Here is a 19,759-nt window from a genome sequence, read left to right as displayed (position 1 = left end):
ATTGGAGACTTCAAGAGTAATGGCTGTCCCCTTTCTCTGGTGTGGTGTGATCACACATCTTTGTTTTATCACTACTCTTTATATCTTACATATATTTTATAAATATCATTTTGTATCTTTCATATTTAATAAGAACAAAATTTTAAAACTTTCTGTATGCATTATTACCACCTGTTAGCACATTTTCTATTAACATCCTCATTGTAGTATCATGAGAATCTCAAGGTTTTTCTACAGACTCAGCTTGTTTGTATTAGACTAGAATTACTACATTTTGGATTCAGTGTGTCACCGCTCAAGCTAGTGGTCTTTGATTGTATTACCTGCTCAGAACCTGTGCTAGGCAGCCTGTGAAATGGTCCCCAGTGATCTCCACATTCTGGTCTCCATGCCCCCTCTGCTTGAATATGGGCTGGACCTCGAGATTCACTTCAAACAAATAGAATACAGCAAAGCTGGTCCAATGTCACCTCAGAGATTAGGTTACAAAAAGGCTTTGGCTTGTGTCTTGGGTGCCCTCTCTCACTCTTTCACTCACTTGCTCTGAGGAAAACCGGCTGCCATATTGTGAGCTGCCTATGGAAAGAGCTATGTCAAGGGGCTGATGCAGCCTGTGAATGAGCTTGGAAGCAGGTCTGCTCCCACTGAGCCTTAAGATGACTGTGATCCTGACCAGCACCTTGACTGCAGCCTCATGACGGATAAGGTTTGAGTCAGAGACATCCACCTAAGGCACGCCCAGATTTCTGGCCTACAGAAAGTCTTTGATAGTAAACATTTGTCATTTTAAGCCACTGAGTTGTGGGGTAATTTGTTAGCAGCAATAGATATCTAGTAGAGGTTCCCTTTCTTCTTCTGGGAACTGTTCCCTTGTTTGGGGGAATTATCACTTTCACCACTTCTTCATCTTAAGTGTGAATAGGTGCTGTCATCTTCTTATAAGATCCTCTCTTCCCAGCCACAGTGATTGGTCAGTGAGTGGGCACCTGACCGAAGCTGGACCAACCAGAGTACCTGTTATAGACATTGTAGGTTGCCTACCCCACATCTGTTGCCTCTTTTCTCCTTCTTAATAGAACCATACCTCATGGGGACATTCAGGCAGAGAGAATAGAAATGATGTACAGAAAGACGTGGCAAGAAAAACCGAGAGAGGCGTTGTATTCGCTTGGAACATCTGTAAGGAAATCAATCAAGCTAGCCTTCCTGCTTCATCTTAATTCTTTCCAAAAAAGAGATGTCTCAGAACTGACTTGCTTTTCCCATCCCAAGACCAAACATTGTGCACATTTCAAAAAACACATGGTGCTTTTGGTAAGAAGCAATTTGAAGACCTGGACCCTGGGCACTTGGGCTATGTATTTATATCATTTCATGAATTTATATCATTTCATATAGCTGGTAGTGGTGAACTGGATGACTGATAGCAACTTAGGGATCTCAGTGTCTCTGAGGGAATCTTTATCTTTCAAAGTCATGAGTTTATGCTGATGATTTTTATTTCACCCGATCTTCATTAAGCTTTTTCCTACCTTGCTCTAATACAAGAGCATCTTCATTTCTATTTTAACTTTCTTATTTGAGCTCCCAGTCTTTTTATCACTTTTATACAGCGTGTTCAAATCAGGCTCCATATATCATGTTATATATTTTCACATCCAACCATGTGTTCAGAATCTAGTGTCACTCTATTATTTGTTTGAACCATTGAGTCTGCATTTCTAAGGCTTCGGAATTTAAGTTTCCCACTTTACTCAATTTCACCAGTAATAGTCCATATCACACAGATTCATGATAGCTTGTAACTGTGTCAAAAAGGAAACTAAACCTTTGGTAAAGTTTTTCTTTCATAGGTTTCTACCGTATCCAAGTATGTCATAGGGGAATATCCGTGATACATCTATTATACATTAGGACTCGATAACTAAAATTTCAGCACATTTACACAGAATCATTTCACACACACAGTACATTGAATAATAACATCATTATACAAAACAGCATTGAATCACTTTACAAAATTTGTGCTTGCATGAGCGATCATTATATTCTTGGAAGAATATAATAATATTTGCTGTTCCATGTTATACATCCTTATCTTTAAAAGGAGGCTTCTATAACTGGCCCTTATCTTTAGTTTCTATTCTATTACTGGGTGGCTGGATTGCATCCAGAAACTCTTCTTGTGCCGTTCCCCTACATATGCATGTTGTTAGGAACACATGAAGGCTCTTGGCCATATTATTTAATAGAGTGTTAGCTAATTACATTCCCATCTACATGCAATCTTTAAACTTAAATACAACCAGTGAATGTATGACTCAAAGAGTACAAGTGTGGATAGTCAGAAAGGTTTTTTTTTCATGTTTAGAATTTTGAAAAATCTCAATAACCCTAACTACAGAATCTTATTCTTCCCTTGTTTAATTTTTACACTCATGAATTCTACCCATGGTATTAGGTATATATTTTTTGCAACTTGTTTTTTTTTTCCACTTAGCATTATACATAGGAGGTCTTATAGGATGTCTTTCCTTTGTGGGGGGGAATATATATATATATATATATATATATATATATATATATATATATAAACTCAATCTATCTTACTGTTCTCCCTTTCTTTGGCCATTCTTTTAACTGCATTTTATTCCAGAATATGAAAGTTTTTTTTTTTGCGGTACGCAGGCCTCTCGCCGCTGTGGCCTCTCCCGTTGCGGAGCACAGGCTCCGGATGCGCAGGCTCAGCGGCCACGGCTCACGGGCCTAGCCGCTCCGTGGCATGTGGGGTCTTCCAGGACTGGGGCACGAACCCGTGTTCCCTGCATCAGCAGGCAGACTCTCAACCACTGCGCTGCCAGGAAAGCCCCAGAATATGAAAATTTTATCCTTCCCCTATTGATGGACAAAAAGATTGCTTCCAATTTATCAGTATTACGATAAACATCCTTGTACATGCCTTTCTGTGTGTGGATACAAATATGAATATTTCTCCAGTATATATCTCTGAAAGTGGACTTGCTTGGCCAAAGGATATGCACGTTTAAAGTTCTAATTCACTGCCAAATTGCCCTTCAAAATGCTTTATCAGTTTACATTCGTACTGACAGCCTATGAGCGCCTGTTTCCCTGCATCTTCATCAAGGCTGGATTCTTGCCAATCTGAAGCGGGGGGGAAAAAAACATTTAAAAAAATCAAATCGTTCATTATGACTGAAGTTGAACATCTTTCCAGATGTTTATTTGCCATTAGCATTCCCTCTTCTGTGAATTGCTTATCTGAAGACTTTGTCCATTCTTCAGTAGGATTCTTAATGTTTTAATTAAACAGTTTGTAGATGTTCTTTATAGAAATTCTGGATATTAAGTCTTTGGCTGTTTTTTGCTTACCTTTGACTATATTTAAAGTATCATTTGCTGTACAGAGTGTTGGAGGAGTGCCACCTTTCTACCAGGCTTCGCGTTCCCGTTTGGAAGGAGGTCTGCCCTCTATGGATGTCTCTGGGCGCCTGCCCCGCCTTCTCGGTCTTTCCCAGGGGAAGGAGAGTGACTCCTTTGTCAGAAAGGAGGCACCAAACTGCTCAGCTCAGTCCCATCCTCCCTTCTCTCTGTAAAAAAGCACACTCCCTACCCTACCCCCCTCTGCCATAAGTTTTACAGGAATAAACCCTCACAGGGCTGACCTCAGGGGTGAAATATTAGCAACCTGCTTGCCTAGCAGACCTAAGCCATATTGTCCAGTGTCAGTTGTAGTGGTAATAAAGGTAATATTTGTATCTCCATCTGCCGTACTCCCCTGCCTATCTCTTAATAGGTTCTTGTATCACTGAGTCCAAACAGAAAACAGATGGCACACTCAAATTAGGATAATTCAGAAGATTGAATAAAGGGACTATATGAAGGCGTGGGCAGGCGTAGGGGAGATACAAGGGATAGTGCAGCAACCTAGGGCTGGGAACAGCAGAGCTGTTACTCCTCCTAAGCCTGAAAGGGTGAAGGGGATGGGGGCATGGGGACTGAAATCCGGGAGGAGAAAGTCGTGCAGAGATAACTGTCCTACGAGGAACCGAAGCCCTCAGTTGCAGGACACGGGCAACCTGAGGCAGCCTGTAGGGAGGAAACCTGAGAAATAAATACCCTACCTGACTCTCCTTCTGCCCTGTAATCTCCTGCTGGGCCTCCCCACTAGATAAACCAACCAGAGCCCAAGGACAAGGGAGCCCATTGATGGAGCCAACATCAGTCCCTCTGTTTGGGCAGAAAGCAAGGAGGAAAACAATGAGGGACAAACAGGAACTATCTGGCAGGGCTCTCCTCTTTCCTCCCTCAGTATGCCCTCTCATTCTTCATCTGGGTGAAAAATTCGCATCCCCATCAGCGGGACGCACAAAATCCCACTGACTACCATTTTATCAAGAGGCGATCTCAATCCAGAAAAACCTCTCTGGAAACCTAAAGCTTTACTACTACTAGTGTTCTTCAAATAAGGAATCAGGTTAAAGTGAGGAGGTGTGGTAGGCAGAATCCGGAGATAGTCTCCCCAGATTCCTGCTCCCGGGTGTACACACCTGGAGTGTGTTTTCTCTGTTTTTCAATCAAATACTAGTCTAGATACTGCTATGAAGGGATTTTGCAGATGCAGTTAAGGTCCCAAATCATTTATGAAAGGAAGACTAAGCTGGGTGAGCCTGACCTAGTCAGGAGAGCCCTTAAAAGGCCCAGGGCTCTTCCTGGTGAAAGAGATTTGAAGTTAATGCGTGAGAAGTTGTCCATTGGTGGCTTTGGAGTTGGAGAAGGAATATGGGTGGCCTCTAGGAGCTGAGAGTAGCCCCTGGCTGACAGCCAGCAGGGATAAGGAAGCCTCAATCCTTTGGCCATGGGGAGCTGAATTCTGCCACAACGAAGTGAGCCTGAAAGAGGACCCTGAGCCCCAGATGGGAATGCAGCCCAACACCTTGATTTCAGCCTTTTGAAACTTTGAGCAGAGAACCCAGCCATACATGCCGCACCTGGACTTTTTTTTTTGGCCGCGCCACGTGGCTTGCAGGGTCTCAGTTCCCCCACCAGTGATTGAACCCGGGTCATGGTGGTGAAAGCCCAGAATCCCAATCAGTAGGCCACCAGGGAACTCCCTGCTCCTGGACTTCTGCCCTACAGAGCTGTGAGCTAGTAAATGGGTGTTGTTTTAGGCTGCTGAATTTGTGATAATTCGTCAGATAGCAGTAGAAACCCATATGGGAGCAAACAGTAAAGAAACATAGACACAGCTGTTACGGTCTGCATTTTTGGAGCTGGTAATAGGGCCTAAATTGGTAATCACAGCTGTCTTCTTCCAGCACTCAAAGCAAGTTCCCTTTGCCCTTTCCAGCACCGCAGCCGGATGAGTTTCTTTACCTGGTGGAATGACACATGCCTTCTTTGCTGTAGGATCCAAGTCTTTGATGGTCTTGACAGTATTGGGTTGTCAGTTTCCACCGACCAGAACTTCAGAGCAAGAGAAGAATTAGAGTTGCCCTAAACCAAGTCCTTCTCATCCCCACTGTGTAGCAGCAACACAGCTTTCCCTGGTGATCAGGATGAGCCACGTCAGCCAAGCTAGAGAACCTCTCCTCTGACTGCTCAGTGACATGTGGAGCCTAAAATGAACAGGGGAAATCTCAGCTTCTAGTTCACTGGAACCATGACCATGTTTCCCGGCGGAAGAATTTACTGCTGTGGACACTAGAAGCTTCAGATCCACCAAGCCTTTGGTTGCAAGGATGGAAAACAAAAAAGTCTTCTAGTGAATGATTAGGTGAAACAGTAAGAGGGACCACTCCCAGAGCCCTTTGTTCTCTGGCCACGAATCCTGCCATGGGGGAGATGGCACCAAAAACTGACCTCCGGTTTAGAACATATACTGCTGGAGGGGTGTTTTCTTCCCTCTGGCACTGTAACCGAGTGCTTAGTGATCCACCTCCTGTTCTCTCTGGCTGTTTCATACTAGGTGATCAGCCACGTGATAATATCAGTGAATTTCATGGGCATGAGCCTGTTGCCACACTTGTTTTGTTTTGTTTTTGTTTTTTAATTTAATTTATTTTTATACAGCGCATTCTGATTAGCCATCCACTTTATACACTTTATACATGTCAGTCCCAATCTCCCAATTCACCACACCACCACCACCACCACCCACCGCTTTCCCCCCCTTGGTGTCCATACATGTGTTCTCTACATCTGTGTCTCTATTTCTGCCCTGCAAACCAATTCATCTGTACTATTTTTCTAGGTTCCACATATATGCGTTAATATACGATATTTGTTTTTCGCTTTCTGACTTACTTCACTCTGTATGACAGTCTCTAGATCCATCCACATCTCTACAAATGACCCAGTTTTGTTCCATTTTATGGCTGAGTAATATTCCATTGTATATATGTACCACATCTTCTTTATCCATTCGTCTGTTGCTGGGCATTTAGGTTGCTTCCATGACCTGGCTGTTGTAAATAGTGCTGCAATGAACATTGGGGTGCATGTGTCTTTTTGAATTATAGTTCTCTCTGGGTATATGCCCAGTAGTGGGATTACTGGGTTGTATGGTAGTTCTATTTTTAGTTTTCAAGGAACCTCCATACTGTTCTCCATAGTGGCTGTATCAATTTACATTCCCAACAACAGTGCAAGAGTGTTCCCTTTACTCCACACCCTCTCCAGCATTTGTTGTTTGTAGATTTTCTGGTGATGCCCATTCTAACTGGTGTGAGGTGATACCTCATTGTAGTTTTGATTTGCATTTCTCTAATAATTAGTGATGTTGAGCAGCTTTTCATGTGCTTCTTGGCCATCTGTATGTTTTCTTTGGAGAAATGTCTATTTACGTCTTCTGCCCGTTTTTAGATTGGGTTGTTTGTTTTTGTAATATTGAGCTGCATGAGCTGTTTATATATTTTGGAGATCAATCCTTTGTCCGTTGATTCCTTTGCAACTATTTTCTCCCATTCTGAGGATTGTCTTTTCGTTTTGTTTATGGTTTCATTTGCTGTGCAAAAACTTAAGTTTCATTAGGTCCCATTTGTTTATTTTTGTTTTTATTTCCATTACTCTAGGAGGTGGATCAAAAAAGATCTTGCTGTGATTTATGTCAAAGAGTGTTTTTCCTATGTTGTCCTCTAAGAGTTTTATAGTGTCCAGTCTTAGATTTAGGTCTCTAATCCATTTTGAGTTTATTTTTGTGTATGGTGTTAGGGAGTGTTCTAATTTCATTCCTTTACATGTAGCTGTCCAGTTTTCCCAGCACCACTTATTGAAGAGAGTGTCTTTTCTCCATTGTGTATCCTTGCCTCCTTTGTCATAGACTAGTTGACCATATGTGCGTGGGTTTATCTCTGGGCTTTCTATCTTGTTCCATTGATCTATATTTCTGTTTTTGTGCCAGTACCATATTGTCTTGATGACTATAGCTTTGTAGTATAGTCTGAAGTCAGGGAGTCTGATTCCTCCATCCTCGCTTTTTTCCCTCAAGACTGCTTTGGCTATTTGGGGTCTTTTGTGTCTCCATACAAATTTTAAGATTTTTTGCTCTAGTTCTGTAAAAAATGCCATTGGTAATTTGACAGGGATTGCATTGAATCTGTAGATTGCTTTGGGTAGTAGAGTCATTTTCACAATATTGGTATCATCTTTAATTTCGTTCATCAGTGACTTACAGTTTTCTGCATACAGGTCTTTTGTCTCCCTAGGTAGGTTTATTCCTAGGTACTTTATTCTTTTTGTTGCAATGGTAAATGGGAGTGTTTCCTTAATTTCTCTTTCAGATTTTTCATCATTAGTGTATAGGAATGCAACAGACTTCTGTGCATTAATTTTGTATCCTGCAACTTTACCAAATTCATTGATTAGCTCTAGTAGTTTTCTGGTGGCATCTTTAGGATTCTCTGTATATAGTATCATGTCATCTGCAAACAGTGACAGTTTTACTTCTTCTTTTCCAATTTGTATTCCTTTTATTTCTTTTTCTTCTCTGATTGCCGTGGCTAAAACTTTCAAAACTATGTTGAATAACAGTGGTGAGAGTGGACATCCTTGTCTTGTTCCTGATCTTAGAGGAAATGTTTTGAGTTTTTTACGATTGAGAATGATATTTGCTGTGGGTTTGTTGTATATGGCCTTTATTATGTTGAGGTATGTCCACTCTATGCCCAATTTTTGGAGAGTTTTTATCATAAATGGGTGTTGAATTTTGTCAAAAGCTTTTTCTGCATCTATTGAGATGATCATATGGTTTTTATTCTTCAATTTTTTAATATGGTGTATCACATTGATTGATTTGCGTATATGGAAGAATCCTTGCATCCCTGGGAGAAATCCCACTTGATCGTGGTGTATCACCCTTTTAATGTGTTGTTGGATGCTGTTTGCTAGTATTTTGTTGAGGATTTTTGAGTCTATATTCATCAGTGATATTGTTCTGTAATTTTCTTTTTTTGTAGTATCTTTGTCTGGTTTTGGTATCAGGGTGATGGTGGCCTCATAGAATGAGTTTGGGAGTGTTTCTTCCTCTGCAATTTTTTGGAAGAGTTTGAGAAGGTTGGGTGGTAGCTCTTCTCTAATTTAGTTTGATAGAATTCACCAGTGAAGCCATCTGGTCCTGGACTTTTGTTTGTTGGAAGATTTTTAATCACAGTTTCAGTTTCATTACTTGTGATTGGTCCGTTCACATTTTGTATTTCTTCCTGGTTCAGTCTTGGAAAATTATACCTTTCTAAGTATTTGTCCATTTCTTCCAGGTTGTCCATTTTATTGGCATAGAGTTGCTTGTTGTAGTCTCTTAGGATGCTTTGTATTTCTGCGGTGTTTGTTGTAACTCCTCCTTTTTCATTTCTAATTTTATTGACTTGAGTCCTCTCCCTCTTTTTCTTGATGAGTCTGGCTAATGATTTATCAATTTTGTTTATCTTCTCAAAGAGCCAGCTTTTAGTTGTATTGATCTTTGCTATTGTTTTCTTTGTTTCTATTTCATGTATTTCTGCTCTGACCTTTATGATTTCTTTCCTTCTGCTAACTTTGGGTTTTGTTTGTTCTTCTTTCTCTAGTTCCTTTAGGTGTAAGGTTAGATTGCTTATTTGAGATTTTTCTTGTTTCTTGCGGTAGACTTGTATAGCTATACACTTCCCTCTTAGAACTGCTTTTGCTGCATCCCATATGTTTTGGATCATCGTGTTTTCATTGTCATTTGGCTCTAGGTATTTTTTTATTTCCTCTTTGATTTCTTCAGTGATCTCTTGGTTATTTAGTAACGTAATGTTTACCCTCCCTGTATTTGTGTTTTTTATGTTTTTTCCCTGTAATTCACTTGTAATCTCATAGCATTGTGGTCAGAAAAGATGCTTGATATGATTTCAATTTTCATAAATTTACTGAGACTTGATTTGTGAGCCAAGATGTGATCTGTCATGGAGAATGTTCCGTGCGCACTTGAGGAGAAAATATATTCTGTTGTTTTTGGATGGAATGTCCTGTAAATATCAATTAAATCTATCTGGTCTGTTGTGTCATTTATTGCTTTTGTTTCCTTATTAATTTTCTGTTTGGATGATCTGTCGATTGATGTAAGTGAGGTGTTAAAATCCCCCACTATTATCGTGTTACTGTCGATTTCCTGTTTTATAGCTGTTAGCAGTTGCCTTATGTATTGAGGTGCTCCTATGTTGGGTGCATAAATATTTACAATTGTTATATCTTCTTCTTGGATTGATCCCTTGATCATTATGTAGTGTCCTTCCTTGTCTCTTATAACATTCTTTATTTGAAAGTCCATTTTATTTGATATGAGTATTACTACTCCAGCTTTCTTTTGATTTCCATTTGCATGGAATATCTTTTTCCATCTCCTCACTTTCAGTCCGTATGTGTCCCTAGGTCTGAAGTGGGTCTCTTGTAGACAGCATATAGATGCGTCTTGTTTTTGTTTCCATTCAGCAAGCCTGTGTCTTTTGGTTGGAGCATTTAATCCATTCACGTTTAAGGTAATTATTGATATGTATGTTCCTATGACCATTTTCTTAATTGTTTTCGGTTTGTGTTTGTAGGTCCTTTACTTCTCTTGTGTTTCCCACTTAGAGAAGTTCCTTTAGCATTTGTTGTAGGGCTGGTTTGGTGGTGCTGAATTCTCTTAGATTTTGCTTGTCTGTAAAGCTTTTGATTTCTGCATCGAATTTTAATGAGATCCTTGCCGGGTAGAGTAATCTTGGTTGTAGGTTCTTCCCTTTCATCACTTTAAGTGTATCCTGCCACTCCCTTCTGGCTTCTAGAGTTTCTGCTGAGAAATCAGCTGTTAACCTTATGGGAGTTCCCTTGTATGTTATTAGTCGTTTTTCCCATGCTTCTTTCAATAATTTTTCTTTGTCTTTAATTTTTGCCAATTTGATTACTGTGTGTCTCGGCATTATTCTCCTTGGGTTTATCCTGTATGGGACTCTCTGCACTTCCTGGACTTGGATGTCTATTTGCTTTCCCATGTTAGCGAAGTTTTTGACTATAATCTCTTCAGATATTTTCTCAGGTCCTTTCTATCTCTCTCCTCCTTCTGGGACCCCTATAATGTGACTGTTGGTGCGTTTAATGTTGTCCCAGAGGTCTCTTGGGCTGTCTTCATTTCTTTCCATTCTTTTTTCTTTATTCTGTTCCATAGCAGTGAATTCCAACATTCTGTCTTCCTGGTCACTTATCCATTTTTCTGCCTCAGTTAGTCTGCTATTGATTCCTTTTAGTGTATTTTTTATTTCAGTTATTGTATTGTTCATCTCTGTTTGTTTGTTCTTTAATTCTTCTAGGTCTTTTTTAAACATTTCTTGGATCTTCTTGATCTTTGTCTCTATTCTTCTTCCGAGGTCCTGGGTCATCCTCACTATCATTATTCTGAATTCTTTTTCTGGAAGGTTGCCTATATCCACTTCATTTAGTTGTTTTTCTCTGGTTTTATCTTGTTCCTTCATTTGGTACATAGCCCTCTGCCTTTTCATCTTGTCTATCTTTCTGTGAATGTCATTTTTTTTTCCACCGGCTGCAGGATTGTAGTTCTTCTTGCTTCTACTATCTGCCCTCTGGTGGATGAGGCTATCTAAGAGGCTTGTGCAAGTTTCCTGATGGGAGGGAGTGGTGGTGGGTAGAGCTGAGTGTTGCTCTGGTGGGCAGAGCTCAGTAAAACTTTAATCCACTTGACTGCTGATGGGTGGGGCTGGATTCCCTCCCTGTTGGTTGTTTGGCCTGAGGGGACCGAACACTGGAGCCTACCCGGGCTCTTTGGTGGGGCTAATGGCTGACTCTGGAAAGGCTCAGGCCAAGGAGTACTTCCCAGAACTTCTGCTGCCAGTGTCCTTGTCCTCACGGTGAGACAGAGCCACCCCCAGCCTCTGCAGGAGACCCTCCAACACTAGCAGGTAGGTCTGATTCAGTCTCCTATGGGGTCACTGCTCCTTTCCCTGCGTCCCAATGTGCACACTACTTTGTGTGTGCCCTCCAAGCGTGGAGTCCCTGTTTCCCCCAGTGCTGTCAAAGTCCTGCAATCAGATCCCACTAGCCTTCAAAGTCTGAATCTCTAGGAATTCCTCCTTCCGGTGCCGGACCCCGGGTTGGGAAGCCTGACATGGGGCTCAGAACCTTCACTCCACTGGGTGGACTTCTGTGGTATATGTTCTCCAGTTTGTGAGTCACCCACCCAGCAGTTATGGAATTTGATTTTATTGTGATTGTGCCCCTCCTACCATCTCATTGTGGCTTCTCCTTTGTCTTTGGATGTGGGGTATCTTTTTTGGTGAGTTCCAATGTCTTCCTGTCGACGATTGTTCAGCAGTTACTTGTGATTCTGGTGTTTTCGCAGGAGGGAGTGAGAGCACGTCCTTCTACTCTGCCATCTTGAACCAATCTCCCGCTACACTTCTTATGCTGTAAAATGTGTGCCCTTGTCAGAGGTGATGTTGCATTTGATAGCAAAGTGAAGGATAAGGCATTCTGTAAGTCTACAAATGATCCTGGAAGAAGAACTTCAGGCAGAGAAAACAATCAGAATATGTATTTACCCCATGAGAACCAAGCTTCGCTCCCTCTAAGATAGAGGGGTCCACGGTGGCCTCCCTCCAATCCCAGTGTCTCTCTTTGTTTGTGGTGTGATATTCAAGAGGCCGCAACTTGTCTCTCCCTTTAGAAGGTTACCCCAGACCGCAGAGGCCCTAGAAACTTCCCCTATATGGTGGGCCCCCCTCCACCTCAGGCACACATACATCTTACAAAGGCATCTAGAGTACTAGGCAATTCCCACTCACAGGTCCATTTAGCATAATACCATCAATGTGATGAACCAAGACGTCCTGTCTGATATCAAGATACCTGAGTTCCCCTTACATAATATGACAGGGAGGACAAGACTTGACATTGTCCTAGTGAAGATGGTAATGGTATACTATTTTCCCTGCTATGTAAATTCAAATTGCTTCAGCTTTTCCTGGAAAGAAAATGTTTTCCAGGTCAAAAGCTGAATGCCAGGTGCCTGGGCTGTGTTGACTTGCCACAGTGAAGATTCCACATTTGGTACTCTAGTTGTGATTGGCATCACTACCTAAGTTTGCAGAGATTTACTCTCTTTCTCTATGTCCCATCTGGATCTTGCACTAGCCAGATAAGTGAGTCAAATGGGGATGTGCTAGGAATCACTACCCTTGCACATCTCAAGTTTTAAAGGTAGTACCAATCTCTGTAATTTCCCCAAGGTGGAAGTATTGCTTCTGACTTACCTTCTTGGTGTGGTGGGGATGGGAATGGGGGAGGCATTTCAGGAGCTTTCACTTTTCCTCTCTCATCATAATAGGCTTCATTTCATGAGTGAAAAGACCAGTATAAGAATTCTACCCATTATTAACTATCTCAGTTTTCACCACATATTCTGGGAGTGGGGGAAAAACACAGGGTCCATGACCCCATGGACACTGTATTAGACTTGGGTCAGGACTCCATACATAACCTGACTCTCGTAAGTTCCCAGTCTCACTGGTGGCACTTCAGGGCTCTGGGGATCAGCATGAATTCAGATCCAATATCTTTTTCTTTTTAATATTTATTTATTTATTTGGCTGTACCAGGTCTTAGTTGCGGCATGCGGGATCTAGTTCCGTGACCAGGGATCGAACCCGGGCCCCCTGCATTGAGAGCACAGAGTCTTAACTGCTGGACCACCAGGGAAGTCCCAGATCCAATATCTGTTAACCTAAGGAAGATCATGTACCTTTCAGTAGTGCACAGTTACCTTGGTCAATGGCAGCAAGTCATTTGGGGACAACACATGGTATCTATCTGCAGCCACATTGCAGGCTCCTCCCTCAGTTGAGGGTGTCTGAATCTGTGAACTGACTTAATTAGATCTGGAAATTGGGTAAAAGGCCAAGAATACCCACCCACCCCCCCAGTTTCTACCCAGAAATCTAGAATTTTTCATCTGTGTTTGTCAAGCAACACCTTAACAGGCTGCCCAACTGTTTCATTTCTAAAAATCTTTGCCACGGTTCCCTAGAGATCAAAGCACTTGGATTGCCATTCTTGGCTTACCTGGTCTCTGACAGGTAAGCATGGCCATCTTGCCCTTTCTACTCTGGGATCCCATTATTCCCACTGAGATCAAGGGATATAATTCCTTTGCATTATCCCCAACCATCATCTCCAGTCTATAGGTGACAGTCCAGTCACTGCAAGCTCTTCAAGGACTTCTTAATGCCTTCATGAGGGGAGTGTCCTCCAGGCCTTCCTGAGGGCTCTGGTTGGGGAGAATCGAGCAGGTTTACCTACTACCATCATTCTCAAACTGTGGTGATTCTGAAACATGCTAAAGTTTGAGAACCATTACTGTAGAACAGGGCTTCTCAAACTTTAATGTGCATGCAAATCACCTGGAGATCTTTTTAGATGCAGAATCTGATTCAGTATGTCTGGGGTAGAGCTGAAGCTTCTGCATTTTTTAACAAGCTCCTAGCTGATGCCAGTGCTTCTGATCTGATACCACCGTTTTGAGCAGTAATGCAATAGAGGAGGGTGTCTGATGACTCAGGAAATGGGAATATAATGGATCTATTCTATCAGTGGTCCTCAAACTTTGGGGTGTATCAGAATCACCTGAGAGCTTGTTAAAACATAGATTTCTGACCCCTCCCCAAAGCTTATGACTCTATAGATCTGAGGTGAGGCCCAAGGATTGGCATTTCTAACATGTTCACAGATGATGCTGATGTTGATGGTACAGGGACCACACCTTGAGAACCTGTTATCTAACATCCTTAGAATCCACTACCACACATGTTCCCTAGATCCTTGTTTCTACACCTTGGCAAAGTTTTGTAGCCTTTAAGTGCATAGGCCATCTTCTTCTGGAGCAGGCCTTATACCTCTCCATCTGGGCCTTGATATGGGCCTGAACGTGATAAGATAAGGAGATGGGACCTAAGGAGAATTGACCTCAGCTTATGAGGCAACTGCCCTGGGTGCAATTATTGTAAGGCTTTTATACAAAGGAGAGCTAGTTTTTCCAGCCAGAAGAAGAGGTTCGAAGGAGTATGGAGGGTCAGAATTTTCAGCCGTGTCATGTCTGCATCATGACTCCCTCTCCCATGTCTCAGAGTTTTACTCCACCCATCAATAACCTTGACTGGGTGTAAGAGACTTGGCAGAGTTAAGCATTTAATTGGTGTTGCAAATCTACCACCCTTACAATCAGACCCTAGGATTGGTTCTTAGCCATATTTCCTCTGCAATTAGTGGAAACAAAGGACTCCTTCATTGCTTCCATGGAGGTATTCTGATTTTCCATGCATCTTTTTAATTGTATTTCTGTAGCTTTTATTTTCTCTTTTTCCCTATGTATACTTTTCAGGGTGGTAAAAAGAATCCAGTTGGTTCCACTATTTTATAACCACCGTTCTTACCATAGCAGTGAAGTGTCAGAGCCACTTGATCTCTTAATGCCTTGCCCTCCAACTGCATTTCATCTCATGCTGCCACCATTGATAATTTGAGTAACGATGATGCTACCACATGCCATGGATTGCTTACTTCCTAATTCTTCCCGCAAGGTTATCACTGTGATCCTCAAATATATGAGCAACTGAATTCCAGGATCCCATTTTGAGGGACTATTTCCTGATTCCACAATTACTGTATTATTCTGAATCCAAATAGGAAACAGATGGCTCACTGAAATTAGTATAATTCAAGGAGGGTTTTATAAAGGTACTATTTATTAAGGTTTGGGCAGTGGAAGTGTATAGGGGACCCACAAGGGATAATGTGGTAATCCAGAACTAAGAACAGCAGAACGATTAACACCCGTAGGCCTGAAGGGATGAAGAGAGGGAGTGGTTTCTGTAATCCTGAAGGAAATTCCGATAGAGTGGGTCAATTGGAAAGAAGCAATGACTTTTGATCGACAGACACAGCAGCCCAAGTGGACTTCTAAGGGAGATGTCTTGCTGGGGATCTGCATTGTCTGAACCCAACAAGAAGCCAGAAGGTGAAGAATCCACTGACATACTCCATGCACGTCAGGCCCAAGGCAAAGAGCAGGGTGGAAAAATGTACACAGTGAATCTGGAGAGGCAAATATCCTACTAATTTTTCTCTGACACTCTTACTATTTATTTTTTCTTTACATTCAAATCTACCATTTTGTTCTTTGTTTTCTACTTGTTTCACCAAGTCTTTGTTCCTTTATTTCTCCTTTATTGCCATCTCTGGGACTAATTATTTTTTATTTTTCCATTTTTCCCTCCATTACCTTGTCAGTTTTACATTCTTTTCTTATTCTTTTAGTAGTTACCATAGAGACTGAATAATCTCCTTACATCCATATGAACTCATGTTTAGTTTAATATACATACAGATATAGAAATATATATTTATAAATATTTATACATACACACACATACATACATATGTGTGTACACAGGCTAGTATACAAACGTATGCTTCGTTACTCTGTCAGCTGAGAGGGCACCCCGTTAGCAGCAAGCACAGCTAGTACTGAACCTTGGTTTCTAATGCCATTCTCAAATCAAAGAAACCAGGGCTCTTTGGAGAAATGGCTGACTAAAATTGGAACAGAAAATATACAAGATAAGCCTAAATCATCGTGTAGTGCCAAAAAGTGAAGAAGTGCTTTAAAAAAAAAAAGTGAGGCGGGCTTCCCTGGTGGCGCAGTGGTTGAGAGTCGGCCTGCCAATGCAGGGAACACGGGTTCGTGCCCTGGTCCGGGAAGATCCCACATGCCGCGGAGCGGCTGGGCCCGTGAGCCATGGCCGCTGAGCCTGCGCGTCCGGAGCCTGTGTTCCGCAACGGGAGAGGCCACAACAGTGAGAGGCCCGCTTACCGCAAAAAAAGAAAATAATAGGGGAAATTGAGTACGGGAACTCTCTGTACTAACGTCTCAATTTTTCTGTAAATCTATTCTAAAATTTGAAAGTGTATTTAAAAAACATGACTCCTTGACTCAGTACAGTCTACCTTAAAGTAGTACTTTTGTTACTTCCCAAAAAATGAAAGAAACTTATGACAGTTTAACTCCATTTACCTCTCCCTCCCCACCTTTGGTGCAATTTTTGTTATCCTTTTTTATTTCTATATCTGTTTAAATGCCACAAGACATTATTGTTTTTGTTTTTGTTTTTTGCGGTACGCGGGCCTCTCACTGTCGTGGCCTCTCGCGTTGCGGAGCACAGGCTCCGGACGCGCAGGCTCAGCGGCCATGGCTCACGGGCCCAGCCGCTCCGCGGCATGTGGGATCTTCCCGGACCGGGGCATGAACCCGTGTCCCCTGCATCGGCAGGCAGACTCTCAACCACTGTGCCACCAGGGAACCACCCATTATTGTTGTTTTAAACAATTAATATTTAAACACACACCATCTATGTCTATATCTATATATCTATATCTATGTACACACATGCATACATGCATACACAAAACCTCTGTGTGTGTTTATATATATACACACATATATATATACTATGTGTGTATATGTGTGTGTGTGTATATATGTATATAGTGTTTCACATTCCTTCCTGCAATACTGTGCTTCCATATAGGATTATTTTCCTTCAGCCTGAAACTCCCTTTAATAGTTTTTTTTTTTTAACATCTTTATTGGAGTATAATTGCTTTACAATGGTGTGTTAGTTTCTGCTTTATAACAAAGTGAAAATCAGGTATACATACACATGTATCCCCATATCTCCTCCCTCTTTCGTCTCCCTCCCACCCCCCCATCCCACCCCTTTATGTGGTCACAAAGCACCAACCTGATCTCCCTGAGCTATGTGGCTGCTTCACACTAGCTATCTATTTTACATTTCATAGTGTATATATGTCCATGCCACTCTCAATTCATCCCAACTTACCCTTCCCCCTCCCTGTGTCCTCAAGTCCATTCTCTACATCTGCATTTTTATTCCTGTCCTGCACTTAGGTTCTTCAGAACCTTTTTTTTTTTTTTTTAGATTCCATATATATGTGTTAGCATGTGGTATTTGTTTTCTCTTTCTGACTTACTTCACTCTGTATGACAGACTCTAGGTCCATCCACCTCACTACAAATAACTCAGTTTCGTTTCTTTTAATGACTGAGTAATATTCCATTGTATATGTGTGCCACATCTTCTTTATCCATTCATCTGTCGATAGACACTTAGGTTGCTTCCATGTCCTGGCTATTGTAAATAGAGCTGCAATGAACATTGTGGTACATGACTCTTTTTGAATTATGGTTTTCTTAGGGTTTACACCCAGTAGTGGAATTGCTGGGTCATATGGTAGTTCTATTTTTAGTTTTCTAAGGAACCTCCATACTGTTCTCCATAGTGGCTGTATCAATTTACATTCCCACCGACAGTGCAAGAGGGTTCCCTTTTCTCCACACCCTCACCAGCAATTATTGTTTGTAGATTTTTTGATGATGGCCATTCTGACTGGTGTGAGATGATAACTCATTGTAGTTTTGATTTGCATCTCTCTAATGATTAGTGATGTTGAGCATCCTTTCATGTGTTTGCTGGCAATCTGTATATCTTCTCTGGAGAAATCTCTATGTAGAGTTTTAGATTGGGTTGTTTGCTTTTTTTTATTGAGCTGCATGACCTGCTTGTAAATTTTGGAGATTAATCTTTTGTCAGTTGCTTCATTTCCAAATATTTTCTCCCATTCTGAGGGTTGTCTTTTCATCTTGTTTATGGTTTCCTTTGCTTTGCAAAAGCTTTTAAGTTTCAGTAGGTCCCATTTGTTTATTTTTGTTTTTATTTCCATTTCTCTAGGAGGTGGGTCAAAAAGGATCTTGCTGTGATTTATGTCATAGAGTGTTCTGTCTATGTTTTCCTCTAAGAGTTTTATAGTGTCTGGCCTTACATTTAGGTCTTTAATCCATTTTGAGTTTATTTTTGTGTATGGTGTTAGGGAGTGTTCTAATTTCATTCTTTTACATGCAGCCATCCAGTTTTCCCAGCACCACTTATTAAAGAGGATGTCTTTTCTCCATTGTATATTCTTGCCTCCTTTATCAAAAATAAGGTGACCATATGAGCATGAGTTTATCTCTGGGCTTTCTATCCTGTTTCATTGATCTATATTTCTGGTTTTGTGCCAGTACCATACTGTCTTGATTACTGTAGCTTTGTAGTATAGTCTGAAGTCAGGGAGCCTGATTCCTCCAGCTCCATTTTTCTATCTCAAGATTGTTTTGGCTATTTGGGGTCTTTTGTGTTTCCATACAAATTGTGAAAATTTTTGTTCTGGTTCTGTGAAAAATGCCAGTGGTAGTTTGATAGGGATTGCATTAAATCTGTAGATTGCTTTGGGTAGTAGAGTCATTTTCACAATGTTGATTCTTCCATTCCAAGAACATGGTATATCTCTCCATCTGTTTGTATCATCTTTAATTTCTTTCATCAGTGTCTTATAGTTTTCTGCATACAGGTCTTTTGTCTCCTTAGGTAGGTGTATACCTAGGTATTTTATTCTTTTTTTGCAGTGGTAAATAGAAGTGTTTCCCTAATTTCTCTCTCAGATTTTTCATCATTAGTGTATAGGAATGCAAGAGACTTCTGTGCATTAATTTTGTATCCTGCTACTTCACGAAATTCATTGATTAGCTCTAGTAGTTTTCTGGTGGCATCTTTAGGATTCTCTATGTATAGTATCATGTCATCTGCAAACAGTGACAGCTTTACTTCTTCTTTTCTGATTTGGATTCCCTTATTTCTTTTTCTTCTCTGATTACTGTGGCTAAAACTTCCAAAACTATGTTGAATAATAGTGGTGAGAGTGGACAACCTTGTCTTGTTCCTGGTCTTAGTGAAAATGGTTTCAATTTTTCACCATTGAGAATGATGTTGGCTGTGGGTTTGTCATATATGACCTTTATTATGTTGAGGTAAGTTCCCTTTATGCCTACTTTCTGGAGGGTTTTATCATAAATTGGTGTTGAATTTTGTCAAAAGCTTTTTCTGCAGCTATTGGGATGATTATATGGTTTTTTTCCTTCAATTTGTTAATATGGTTTACACATTGATGATTTGCATATCTTGAAGAATCCTTGCAACCCTGGGATAAATCCCACTTCATCAAGGTGTATGATCCTTTTAATGTGTTGTTGGATTCTGTTTGCTAGTATTTTGTGAGGACTATTGCATCTATGTTGATCAGTGATATTGGCCTGTAGTTTTCTTTCTCTGTGACATATTTGTCTGGTTTT

The sequence above is a fragment of the Lagenorhynchus albirostris genome, chromosome 2 (genome assembly GCF_949774975.1).
Source record: "Lagenorhynchus albirostris chromosome 2, mLagAlb1.1, whole genome shotgun sequence".
In the NCBI taxonomy this organism is placed as follows: domain Eukaryota; kingdom Metazoa; phylum Chordata; class Mammalia; order Artiodactyla; family Delphinidae; genus Lagenorhynchus; species Lagenorhynchus albirostris.
Note: the sequence above shows the minus strand (reverse complement) of the source record.